The sequence below is a fragment of the Triticum urartu genome, chromosome 1A, assembly GCF_056163025.1.
Source record: "Triticum urartu cultivar PI428250 chromosome 1A, HENAU_Tu73, whole genome shotgun sequence".
Lineage (NCBI taxonomy): Eukaryota > Viridiplantae > Streptophyta > Magnoliopsida > Poales > Poaceae > Triticum > Triticum urartu.
This window is the reverse complement of record NC_141873.1, coordinates 20666110-20679111: the sequence shown is the minus strand read 5'-3', so window position 1 is coordinate 20679111 and position 13002 is coordinate 20666110.

Here is a 13002-nt window from a genome sequence, read left to right as displayed (position 1 = left end):
CTAGTACTTCTCCAATGGATTACAACCTAGCAGCATAATTAACCTAATAAATCTGGTAGTACTTTTCCTATGGATTAGTTTACTAAATCGATGTTTCTTTGGAAAAACAAAATAAATTAAAATTGCTACTAATTGCTATATCCCTCTAATTTCCTACTTAGATTTCTTTGTTGTATGATCAATCTATCTCCCCTACAAATTTTACGAGTATCATGTTCTCTTTTTTGACGTGTTACAAGTATTATATACGATACAATCTAATAGGTAATTGTTAAAAGCTACACCCTCTGTAAACAACTATAAGACATCTTAGATCACAATTGTTTACAGAGGTAGTATAGTGGTTTCGAAATTTTTTGTTTCGACTCTCGCCCCCCTTATGTCCAATTCCTTGCTCCGCCCCTGGGAGGGACTACGGTCATTGTTCCCATGCAGCCCTGCCGGCGACGACCCTGATGTGCAAGTTATGTTTGGGGGCTCCAGCAACAAGAGCGGCACCGTGGTGCTGGTACAGGAACATCATAGACATGAATACGTAATTCTTGATTTGGAGACCAAGGAGATGCATACATAAATGTGGAGGTCCTCGTTGTTGGAGGTTGACCTACAATCTCGGCTACAAATCATGAAAGGCTTTTTCTAACTAATTAGCCAGTAAGTAGGGCATGATGCAAATGACTTACTATCTCGGTAGGAACATTGTTCTTTTAATTTCATAAGTCATGAAATTGTTTTTGAAATTTAATTATTTATGAACATGCAATGCACATGGAGGATTTGCTTTGTAAAAACAAAAGCAATTTGGTGCAAAATTTAAATTCTTGTCGCGACCCTTGCCCACAGAGCTTGGAAGCTTGGAGGCATAGATGTCGATGCACCTCTTGCATCATTGTGTTTTCTTGACAATTCAGCCAGCTACTTTGCGTTGGGTAGTATTTCCTTGGTTATATCTCATTCAGGTCAACATACACGCATGCGTAGTACCGGAGGGGGGGGGGGGGGTGCACTACATCGGCGACCAAAAGCTGACATACGACGTGGGCACGAGAACAACGGGATTGTGATGGTACCATCCACAAAATGCAATGAACGCAAAGCTCAATTGCCCGCGCACCAGAGAGGAACCTACTTAAACTTCTTGCTATAGATGGGTTCATGATATCCATGTGGCTTCAACTCCATACAACACCAGCATGTTGCGATGATGTTTGGGCGTTTGGAAGTGTAAGTGCATGTAGTGTCTCCTTGGTGGTTTTGGAGTATTAAAGATAAATGGGTTAAAGGACTAATGTGTTTATGAGTGTACACACGAGAAAAGTATGTGAAGATTTGATTTAACTATCGTAGACAACCCCTAAAAATGTATGTTTACATTGAAGAATTTGGTTAGCCCTTTGAAGAAATTAAAGTGAAGAACTGAAGCATGAAGACTTTGTAATTCGGTGAACAGAGGAACAAAAGTGTGATGTACATGTTCACCAAACTGGTTTCACTATATGAACGGTGCTTGGCACTCTTTGCTAGAGGCCACTACCAACCGAGAAGATCGGATGTGATCCGACCATGACATAGCCGACTTGAACCTAAGGGACCACACGCTTAAGGGAAGGAACCTACGAGGTCGGTTTTGACTTGACTGGTCGGATGAGATCTGAGCTGATATTGGATCATTACTGTGTAGACTTTTGGGCTTTAAGATCCGCGATGGGCCCATGCATTGAGCCTGCAATGGATGCCTATATATCATGGAGGTCCATCACACATTAAGGAGGTTGATCGCTTCGGTGTTTCTTGTTAGGGCTTTGCATGTGTTGCAACTAGCCATGTCAACCCGCCAGCGGCCGTGTGATCAGAACTAGCAGTTCGCCACACGGTGTTCCTCTTGCACGCGCGGATAATGTTAGAGCCGACACACTTGTGCTGGTCCGGCAAACCTATTTGTGGGATCTGGCTACTGGTTGTTTAAGGGAGACGGCTGACGAAGATGAGACGAATCCAGAGGGGCATTGCCCCAATGTTTCTTCCGCTCTATGGCACTGCACGTCTAGTGGTAATGATCGGTGAACTATCTCCCTTAGCATGTTCCTACTTGATCTGCACGTAGGAAAATTTTATATTGCAGTCGATGCATTTAGCGTATCCCAACATGCCTATAAGTCCATAGGGTTTAGTTGTAGCCTTTTGGAAGTAAGCGTATCGATCCCACATGGAGCACAAGAATTTGACTTTGTCCCTTACATAGACTTGTGAGAATGTGGCTGCAAGTTAGTTGCAGATGCCAAGTAAAATGAATGCGGAAGGTTGTAATGATTTTGAGTGGAGTGCGAGCAAAAGTAAATAATGTAAAAAAGAATTTACATAAATAAATGTTGAAAATGACAAAGGACACTGGTAGAAAAAGGGGCTGTTGTCCCGGCTCGTAAGGGCCTTTTGTCCCGGTTCCTGAATCGGGACTAAAGGGTCGGTACTAATGCGCTGTCCCTTTAGTCCTGGTTCAATCCAGAACCGGGACAGATGGGCCTCCACGTGGCCTGTGCGCGGAGCCCAGGCAGGAGGGCCTTTGGTCCCGGTTGGTGCCACCAACCGGGACCAATAGGCATCCACGCATCAGCATTTCTGTGGCTGGGGTTTTTGTTTTTTTTTTGAAAGGGGGGGGGTTGGGGGTTAATTTAGGTGTTTCATATATTGTGTCGACGCTACGTACTATACATACGTATAGAGAGGACTAGACACGCTAGCTAGCTAGTAAGCAAACGAAGGAAACAGAAGATCGTCATGAACATATATGCATACAGAGAGAAGTGATATCGACCACCTCTCCTTCTCCGAGACATTGGTCGAACAACAAGTTCTCGTATATCTATCCGACACTACCGGCTACATATATACAATAATTATCTCTTACAAATATAACCATACGGACTCATGGTCCACATAGTATTCTCCGTCTTCAACGATCACGTGGTCAAGAAAGAATGCCGCCAATTCCTCTTGAATTGCTCGCATGCGAGCTGGTGCTAGGAGTTCATCCCGCTTCCGAAACATCTAATTTGAAGAAGGGGGTCAATACATATATATATGAATGAATGAAACTCAACACAAATGATGATAATAAAATAAAATTGTGAATGTTGTTATTTACGTACTTCATATTGTTCGTCAGTGTAGCCCCGCTCACAGGTCGTGTGGCGGATGGACTCGCAAACGTAGTATCCACAGAAATCATTCCCTTGTTCCTGCCACAACCACTTTACAATAAATAGAGGTCAATCAAACTGATAAGCAAGAATACCAAATGGTATTGATGAAACTAGCGCTTGAATCAATAGGAGATGCGCGGAACATGCTACTATAGTACTTACTTTCGGGTGTCTAAATTGCAGCTTCTTCGGGAGTCCTGGAGCTTTTTTGGTGAATTTTTTCCAAACCCCGCCAGACAAAGAAAACAATTACTTGATATATCAGGAAATGAACAAAGTTGCTGATATGGTGGATAATGATCGATTTAACTTACTTCTCGAGCATTTGAGTCATGTCCGCATAGTCCTGGGGATCTTTTCGTCTTGAGTCTAAGACGGTTACTAGTCCCTGCTCAAGCTTAATCTCTAAAAGAATATAGTGGAAACTGCACACGCATGCATAACTCATCAATTACATTACTATAACCTTGACTAATATATAAGGGAAACCGAATACGCACAAGACAGTAACACTCACTTGAAGTTGTAAGGAAAGAGTATTATATCTTTGTTTTCATTTATTACCAACGATCGTAGCAAGTTGGCCTCGGTATCTGTGGCATGAAATTTAACCTCAGTTGCATCTATGAGATATGTGTTAATGAACCCAATATCACCGACTTGTCTTTTCTTCAATTCGGTGATCTTCAATCTGCATAATATGGTGAGGATGATTATAAATACATGCAATGAAAGAGCTGAGCTATATAGAGAGACTTAATGACAAAAGTAGTACTACTTACAGATAGTAACAGGTGACCGTTGCTTTATCGAGGGCCAATTGATTGAAAAACTGAAAGAACTCAAATGGAACATGCAACAGTTCAATTCCAACGAGGTCATGCTCCTTTTTAACTCTCACATACAAAGTACTCCTCCCCCAGACTCTCTGCAGATTTTCAAGTACCAATCATGCAATCTTCGCATCATCGTTGATAGAGATCTTTCATCTTTGACGAGAGGCTTCCCGTACTCGTATCTTTGTATCTGCACCTCCATGAAATCATAATGTACATCGTCGGGCAGGTAATCGCCAAGATTGCTATAACCGGGCACCATCCTCGGATCATTAGCGACGATGTCGCTAGGCACCTTGAGCGGGGGGCACGATTGCTTCGCTTGTTCGCTGAGCTGGGCAATTTGTTTCCCAGCTCGTCGTTCTTTCAGCCTTTGATCACTGACAGTACTTCCCGTCCGCTCTGCTTCGGCAAATTCCTTTCCAATAATGCGCTCATAGTTTCCTTTCGGCGGAGACTTGGGTGGTTTTGTCAGGGCAGCCAGAGTGCGCTTCGCTTTCACCGGATCTACCTTCTCCTCCGGAGGTGGATGTTTCTTTGCTTTCACCCCTTCAAAGAAGTTCCTCACTTCTTCTCGCGCGATCTCGGCGTTCTCCTCCAGGATCCTCTCGTATGGTAACTTCTCTGGAGTCTTCAGAGAAGGACCAAATCTGTATGTCCTCCCGCCTCTGAATGTACTGCTAGACGCCGGCAGAGCAGACGGAGCGGTTGTCTTCTTTACTTGCTTATGAGGCGGAGGAGAAGGACTACGACGCGCCGGAGCAGCCGGAGCGGCGGCAGGTCTCTTCCGCCCTTGCTGACGAGGCGGAGAAGGAGGAGGCTGGCTGCTCGGGCGCGCCGGCGCAGGCGGAGAAGGAGGCGGAGTGCCGCCACGCGCCGAAGAAGGAGCCGGCCGAGTGCCCTGATCGTCACTCGCCGGAGGAGGAGGCGGTGGAGGAGGTGGAGTGCCCTGACTCGCCGGAGGAGGAGGCGGTGGAGGAGGCGGAGTGCCCTGACTTGCCGGAGGAGGAGGAGGAGGCGGAGGCGTCTAGTTCGGAAGGTTGATGAGCTCCTTCCGCCATAGGCATGGAGTCTTCAGAGCAGAACCCAGCCTAGTCTCCCCTTCACCGGTAGGGTGGTCAAGCTAGAGGTCCTCAAATCCCTCCGTTATTTCATCCACCATCACCCTAGCATATCCTTCTGGAATCGGCCGGCAGTGAAAAGTTGCGCCGGGTTCAGTAGGATAAACAGAGCCAACAGCCGCCTTAACCTTCAAATTCATCCATTGTGTCATAAGGTGGCAATTTTGAGACTCCGTGATAGCATCCACGGGATAGCTGGCAGGAGCCGTCAAGGCATGCTCCAGCTGAAGCAGCTCGGTGGAAGCCACGCTGCTTCTCCGCTGAGATGGCGGGGTAGCTTCGGGGGAGGCTTCGGCGGTTCGTTTGCTGCGACTTGCTTCTCGTTCCTCTATCGCTTGTACCCTTGCTTGCAGCGCCTGCATTTGGGTCCGCCCCACTTTTTTCCTCCTCTCCTGGCATTTGTAACCGCCTACGTCCGGAAACCCAACCTTCCACAGAATGGAGCCTGGCGTGCCTCGTGTCCGTCCAGGGTGCTCAGGATTCTCGAGGGCCATTGTAAGCTCGTCGTTCTCTCTGTCTGAAAAGAACGTCCTTTGCTGCGCTGCTTTGATATACTGCTGAAGCTTCTTGACTGGTATGTCCATTTGATCGTTCGTCCAAATGCACTTCCCTGATACAGGGTCTAAGGTTCTGCCAGCCCCGAAGAACCAAGTCCGGCAACGGTCTGGCCAGTTAATTGTCTCTAGTTCAATCCCTTTATCAACCAGATCATTCTCAGTCTTGGCCCACTTAGGCCGGGCTACGAGGTAGCCACCTGACCCCATGCGATGGTGACGCTTCTTCTTCGCAGCATTTTGCTTGTTTGTCGCTGACATCTTCTTACTCTTTTCCGATGTCTTGTGGGCCACAAGTGCGAGCCAGTGATCTTTGATCTTCTCATATCTTCCCTTGAATTCTGGTGTCTCTTTATTTTCGACAAACTTATTCAGCTCTTTCTTCCACCTCCTGAATAGTTCTGCCATCCTCTTAAGAGCAAAAGACTTGATTAATTGCTCTTTAACTGGCTTCTCCGGATCATCCTCTGGCGGTAGGGTGAAATTTGACTTCAGCTCAGTCCAAAGATCATTTTTCTGCATATCATTGACATAAGACACCTCAGGGTCTTCTGTAGCCGGCTTTAACCATTGCTGGATGCTGATCGGGATCTTGTCCCTAACCAAAACCCCGCACTGAGCAACAAATGCACTTTTTGTCCGGAGGGGTTCAATCGGTTGGCCGTCGGGCGCGATTGCTATGATCTCAAACTTTTCATCCGAGCTCAACTTTTTCTTCGAGCCTCGTCTCTTTACCGAAGTTGTGCTCGATCCGGAGGGCTAGAAAAAAAGAACAAAGACTTAATTAATATGTGTACATACCAAAACAATGAATGCATCAATTAGCTAGTCAGCAGAAGCTTAACTATTAATTAGTGGCCTCGACGCTGCTTCTCTAGGGTTTGGGGTGGCCTTGACGCTGCTTCTCTAGGGTTTGGGGTGGCCTCAACAACGCTTCAAGGATAAAAAAAGAAGAGGAAGAAGAAAAAAAAGAGGAGAAGAAAGAATAGAGGAGTAATAACTCCTCTATTCTTTCTTCTCCTCGTTTTTCCTTCTTCTTCCTCTTTTTTTTATCGGGAACGAGGGTCGTCGAGGGTCACCGAGCGGTAGAGGAAACCCTAAATAGCAAGTATCGTGGGTGTGAGATACATGTGGCCATCGGTGTCGGACACCACATCCACATCCCACAAGTGACGTGGGCGTCGAAGCCCGCGTCACTTGTGGGACATGGATGTAGTGTCCGACACCGACGACCACATGTATCTCACATCGACGATAATTGCTATTTAGGGTTTCCTCTACCGCTCGGCGACCCTGACCCTCGACGACCCTCGTTCCCGATAAAATAAAGAGGAAGAAGAAGAAGAAAAAAAGAGAAGAAGAAATCTTTCTCCTCCTCTTTTTTTTCTTCTTCTTCCTCTTTTTTTATCGGAAACGAGGGTCGTCGAGGGTCGCCGAACGGTAGAGGAAACCCTAAATAGCAAGTATCGTGGGTGTGAGATACATGTGGCCGTCGGTGTCGGACACTACATCCACGTTCCACAAGTGACGTGGGCTTCGACGCCCGCGTCACTTGTGGGACGTGGATGTAGTGTCCGACACCGACGGGCACATGTATCTCACACCGACGATACTTGCTATTCAGGGTTTCCTCTACCGCTCGGTGACTCTCGACGACCCTCGTTCCCGATAAAAAAAGAGGAAGAAGAAGAAAAAAAAGAGGAGAAGAAAGAATAGAGGAGAAGAACTCCTCTATTCTTTCTTCTCCTCTTTTTTTTTCTTCTTCCTCTTCTTTTTTATCCTCTTCTTCCTCTCATGTTCGACGACCCTCGACCCCTCGGCGACCCTAGACCCCATCTCGACCCCCTCATGTCGAAGTTATCGGGTAGGGGGTATATCGACAACGACATACCCGATACATACATACATACATACATACATATCACATGCATCCATACATATATGAACAAAATTAATATCTACTAATTAACAACCTAAATAAAAAAGCTAATACATATAGGAAGAAGAAGAAAAAAGAAAAGAAGAAAGAATAGAGGAGAAGACTTCCTCTTCTTCCTCTCCTCTTCTTCTCCCTCTTCTTCCCCTTCTTCCTCGCCTCTCTCATGAATGTCCGACGTTCTCGACACTTGACCCCCTAAACTAGTCCTCAACCCTCGACCCCCTAAACTAGTTCTCGACCCCCCTCATGTCGAAGTTATCAGGGAGGGGGTATATCGACCCCCCCCCCCCTCATGTCGAAGTTATCGCGAAGGGTTATATCGACCCCCCTCCTGTCGAAGTTAACGGGGAGGGGGTATATCGACAATGACATACATACATGAAAAAAAATGCTATCCATCTATACATACATAGCCACATACATATATACATGGAAATAATGCTATGAAAAAAATATGAACAAAAAAATGCTATGAACAAAAAAATAATACACATAAACAAAAAAATACATATATGAACAAAAAATGCTCTGAACAAAAAAAGAATACACATATATGAACATCTATACATACATATAGCCACATACATATATACATTATATATACGAACAAAAAAATGAAAAAAAAATGTTAAACTGGGGTGGCGCGCGGAGGCTCACAGCGAGGTTGACCGGCGAGGGCGGCGGCGAGGGCGGCGGATGGCGTCGGGGCGGCACGGCCTCGGGGAGGAGGGCTCGGGGACGACGGCGAGATCGGGGGCGGCACGGGCTCGGGGAGGCGCGGGCTTGGGGACGACGGCGAGCTCGAGGGGCGGCGTGAGCTCGGGGAGGAGGGCTCGGGGATGACGGCGAGCTCCGGGGCGGCGCGGGCTCGAGGGCGGCAAGGGCTCGAGGGCGGCAAGGGCTCGGGGGCGGCGCGGGCTCGAGGAGCGGGCGGCGGCAGCGACGACGAGCGGGCGGTGGCTCGAACCAGGACCATAGGTAGACATTCGTCCCGGTTAATGCCACGAACCGGGACCATAGCTGCCTGGCCTGTGCTGGCGCTGTGCGGTCATAAGTTTAGTCCCACCTCGCTAGTTGAGAGGGGCTCGCAGTGGTTCATAAGCGCTGCTGCGCCCACCCACTCGAGCTCCTCTCAACTGCAGGCTTACGGGCCTAATCTGTGCACTGCTATGCCTGTTGGGCCTGCTGGGCCTTCTGCGGGCCTGAATCCTGGCCCATGGAAGGGTTTCTAGTCGTATTTAGGCCGTGGAGGCCTAGTAGGTGGCATTTTTTTGTTTTCTTTTTTGCTTTTTATTTTTTATTTGTACTAAATACTTATAGTTTTTTAGTGATTTCTTTTTGCTTTTAGGTCACAAAAATTATAAACTTTCTGTTAGTGCCATTAGTTTTAGAATTTGATTTTTTTTTTCTTCTTTTGTTTTCTTTTTTGATTTTTCTTTTTTTATTTGTACTAAATACTTATAGTTTTTTAGTGATTTCTTTTTGCTTTTAGGTCACAAAAATTATAAACTTTCTGTTAGTGCCATTAGTTTTAAAATTTGATTTTTTTTGTTTTCTTCTTTTGTTTTCTTTTTTGCTTTCTATTTTTTTATTTGTACTAAATACTTATAGTTTTTAGTGATTTATTTTTTCTTTTAGGTCACAAAAATTATAAACTTACTGTTAGTGCCATTAGTTTTAAAATTTGAATTTTTTGTTTTCTTCTTTTGTTTTCATTTTTTCTTTTTATTTTTTATTTGTACTAAATACTTATAGTTTTAAAATGTATGTGAATCACTAGTTTATAAATAACTTTACTATGAAGTTAGATTTTTGAGTGATTCTTTTTCCTGCTACTTAATATTACAGTGTTTTATCATTATACTCTATTTGGTAATTTTAGGTTATTTTTAATATCTATTTTAATCAAAAAGAAATTTTGTTATTTTTTTGCTATTAAATTCCTTTTGCTATTAATGTGTTGAACAAAAAATACTTTCTGAATTTAAGTTGCATAAATTTTATATAAGTTTAGTTTCAAAAATACTAGAGGTTTATAAAAACTTTTTAGTTTATTCCTTTTGCTTTTTTGAGCTATAAGACCCTGAAATTGAAAAGCATTTCAAATGAACTCCGAAAAGGTTGAAAGTTGGCATGGTATCATCATTTCACCCACATAGCATGTGCAACAAAGTTGAGATGGTTACGGCAAAAACTGGATGCACTTCGTGTACAAAACGGACAATCTCTTTCAAAGTATCAGGGTTTCGGACAAAAGATCATCTGTTACAAAGGGATTTCATTTTCTTGAACTTATTTGAACTCCAAATTTTTTCTGTGTTCAAAATGCACCATTCAAAGCCACATCATCAATTTTCAACCCTTTCTGACTTCATTTGTTATTTTTCATGCATTTACTGATTTTTTGAGCTATAAGACCCTGAAATTGAAAAGCATTTCAAATGAATTCCAAATGAACTACGAAAATTATAAACTTTTTGTTAGTGCCATTAGTTCTAGAAAAATATAACTTTTTGTTAGTGCCATTAGTTTTCAAATTTGAATAGTTAAAATTTGAATTCTTTGAAATTTGTGTGAATCACAAGTTTGTGATTAACTTTACTAAAAATGAACATAGATGCACCTATAGAGAAAATTCGACCTAAATTCATAGTTTTCAAATGAACTCTAAAAAAGTTGGCATAACATACTCGTGTGTCACAAAGTTGGCATGGTATCATCATAATAGTTGCGGGAGAAAGTCTTCACTTTTTCTTCGCTTGTGTCATTTGCTTATTGCGCCGTAACCATGGATAATCTTCATCGTTTATCAGGATGCTTGGGTCAGCCTTGACACTGAAGGGAGGAATTTCATAAAACTTTTCATAATCTTCAAACATGTCTGTCTTGCCGTCCACTCCCAGGATGTCCCTTTTTCCTGAAAGAACTATGTGGCGCTTTGACTCATCGTATGATGTATTCGCTTCCTTATCTTTTCTTTTTCTCGGTTTGGTAGACATGTCCTTCACATAGATAACCTGTGCCACATCATTGGCTAGGGCGGGCGGTTCGTCAGTGTACCCAAGATTTTTCAGATCCACTGTTGTCATTCCATACTGTGGGTCTACCTGTACCCCGCTGCCTGACAGATTGACCGATTTGCACTTAAACAAAGGGACCTTAAAATCAGATCCGTAGTCAAGTTCACATATGTCCACTATGTAACCATAATATGTGTCCTTTCCGCTCTCGGTTGCTGCATCAAAGAGGACACCGCTGTTTTGGTTGGTGCTCTTTTGATCTTGGGCGATCGTGTAAAATGTATTCCCATTTATCTCATATCCTTTGTAAGTCAATACAGTCAAAGATGGTCCCCTGGACAACAAGTACAACTCATCACAAACAATGTTGTCACCTCTGAGACGTGTTTCCAATCAACTGCTGAAAGTCCTGATGTGTTCACATGTAATCCAGTCGTCGCAGTGCTCCGGGTGTTTGGAGTGCAGACTGTTCTTGTGTTCATCGACATACGGGGTCACCAAGGTAGAGTTCTGTAGAACTGTGTAGTGTGCTTGAGACCAAGAATATCCGTCCCTGCATATTATTGAGTCACTTCCAAGAGTGCCTTTTCCAGTCAGTCTTCCCTCATACCGCGATTTAGGGAGACCTATCTTCTTAAGGCCAGGAATGAAGTCAACACAAAACCCGATAACATCCTCTGTTTGATGGCCCATGGAGATGCTTCCTTCTGGCCTAGCGCGGTTACGGACATATTTCTTTAGGACTCCCATGAACCTCTCAAAGGGGCACATATTGTGTACAAATATGGGCCCCGGGATGACAATCTCGTCGACTAGATGAACTAGGACGTGCGTCATAATATTGAAGAAGGATGGTGGGAACACCAGCTCGAAACTGACAAGACATTGCGCCACATCACTCCTTAGCCTTGGTACGATTTCTGGATCGATCACCTTTTGAGAGATTGCATTGAGGAATGGACATAGCTTCACAATGGCTAATCAGACGTTTTCCGGTAGAAGCCCCCTCAATGCAACCGGAAGCAGTTGCGTCATAATCACGTGGCAGTCATGAGACTTTAGGTTCTGAAACTTTTTCTCTGGCATATTTATTATTCCCGTTATATTCGACGAGAAGCCAGTCGTGGCCTTCGTACTGAGCCGGCATTCAAAGAAGATTTCTTTCTCTTCTTTCATAAGAGCGTGGCTGGCAGGACCTTTATACTGCTTCGGAGGCATGCCGTATTTTTCGTGCAAACATTGCAGGTCCTCCCGTGCCTCAGGTGTATCTTTTGTCTTCCCATACACGCCCAAGAAGCCTAGCAGGTTGACGCAAATGTTCTTCGTCACGTGCATCACGTCGATTGAAGAGCGGACCTCTAGGTCTTTCCAGTAGGGTAGGTCCCAAAATATAGATTTCTTCTTCCACATGGGTGCGTGTCCCTCAGCGTCATTCGGAACAACTAGTCCACCAGGACCCTTTCCAAAGATTACGTATAAATCATTGACCATAGCAAGTACGTGATCACCGGTACGCATGGCGGGCTTCTTCCGGTGATCTGCCTCGCCTTTCAAATGCTTGTCTTTCTTTCGACATTGATGGTTGGTCGGAAGAAATCAACGATGGCCCAGGTACACATTCTACCTGCATTTGTCCAGGTATATACTTTCAGTGTCATCTAAATAGTGCGTGCATGCGTGGTATCCTTTGTTTGTCTGTCCTGAAAGGTTACTGAGAGCGGGCCAATCGTTGATGGTCACGAACAGCAACGCCTTTAGGTTAAATTCCTTCTGTCTGTGCTCATCCCACGTACGTACACCGTTTCCATTCCGCAGCTGTAAAAGTTCTTCAACTAATGGCCTTAGGTACACATCAATGTCGTTGCCAGGTTGCTTAGGGCCTTGGATGAGAACTGGCATCATAATGAACTTCCGCTTCATGCACATCCAAGGAGGAAGGTTATACATACATAGAGTCACGGGCCAGGTGCTGTGATTGCTGCTCTGCTCCCCGAAAGGATTAATGCCATCCGCGCTTAAAGCAAACCATACATTTCTTGGGTCCTTTGCAAACTCATCCCAGTATTTTCCCTCGATTTTTCTCCACTGCGACCCGTCAGCGGGTGCTCTCAACTTCCCATCTTTCTTTCGGTTCTCACTGTGCCATCGCATCAACTTGGTATGCTCTTCGTTTCTGAACAGATGTTTCAACCATGGTATTATAGGAGCATACCACATCACCTTCGCAGAAACCCTCTTCCTGGGGGGCTCGCCGTCAACATCACCAGGGTCATCTCGTCTGATCTTATACCGCAATGCACCGCATACCGGGCATGCGTTCAGATCCTTGTAT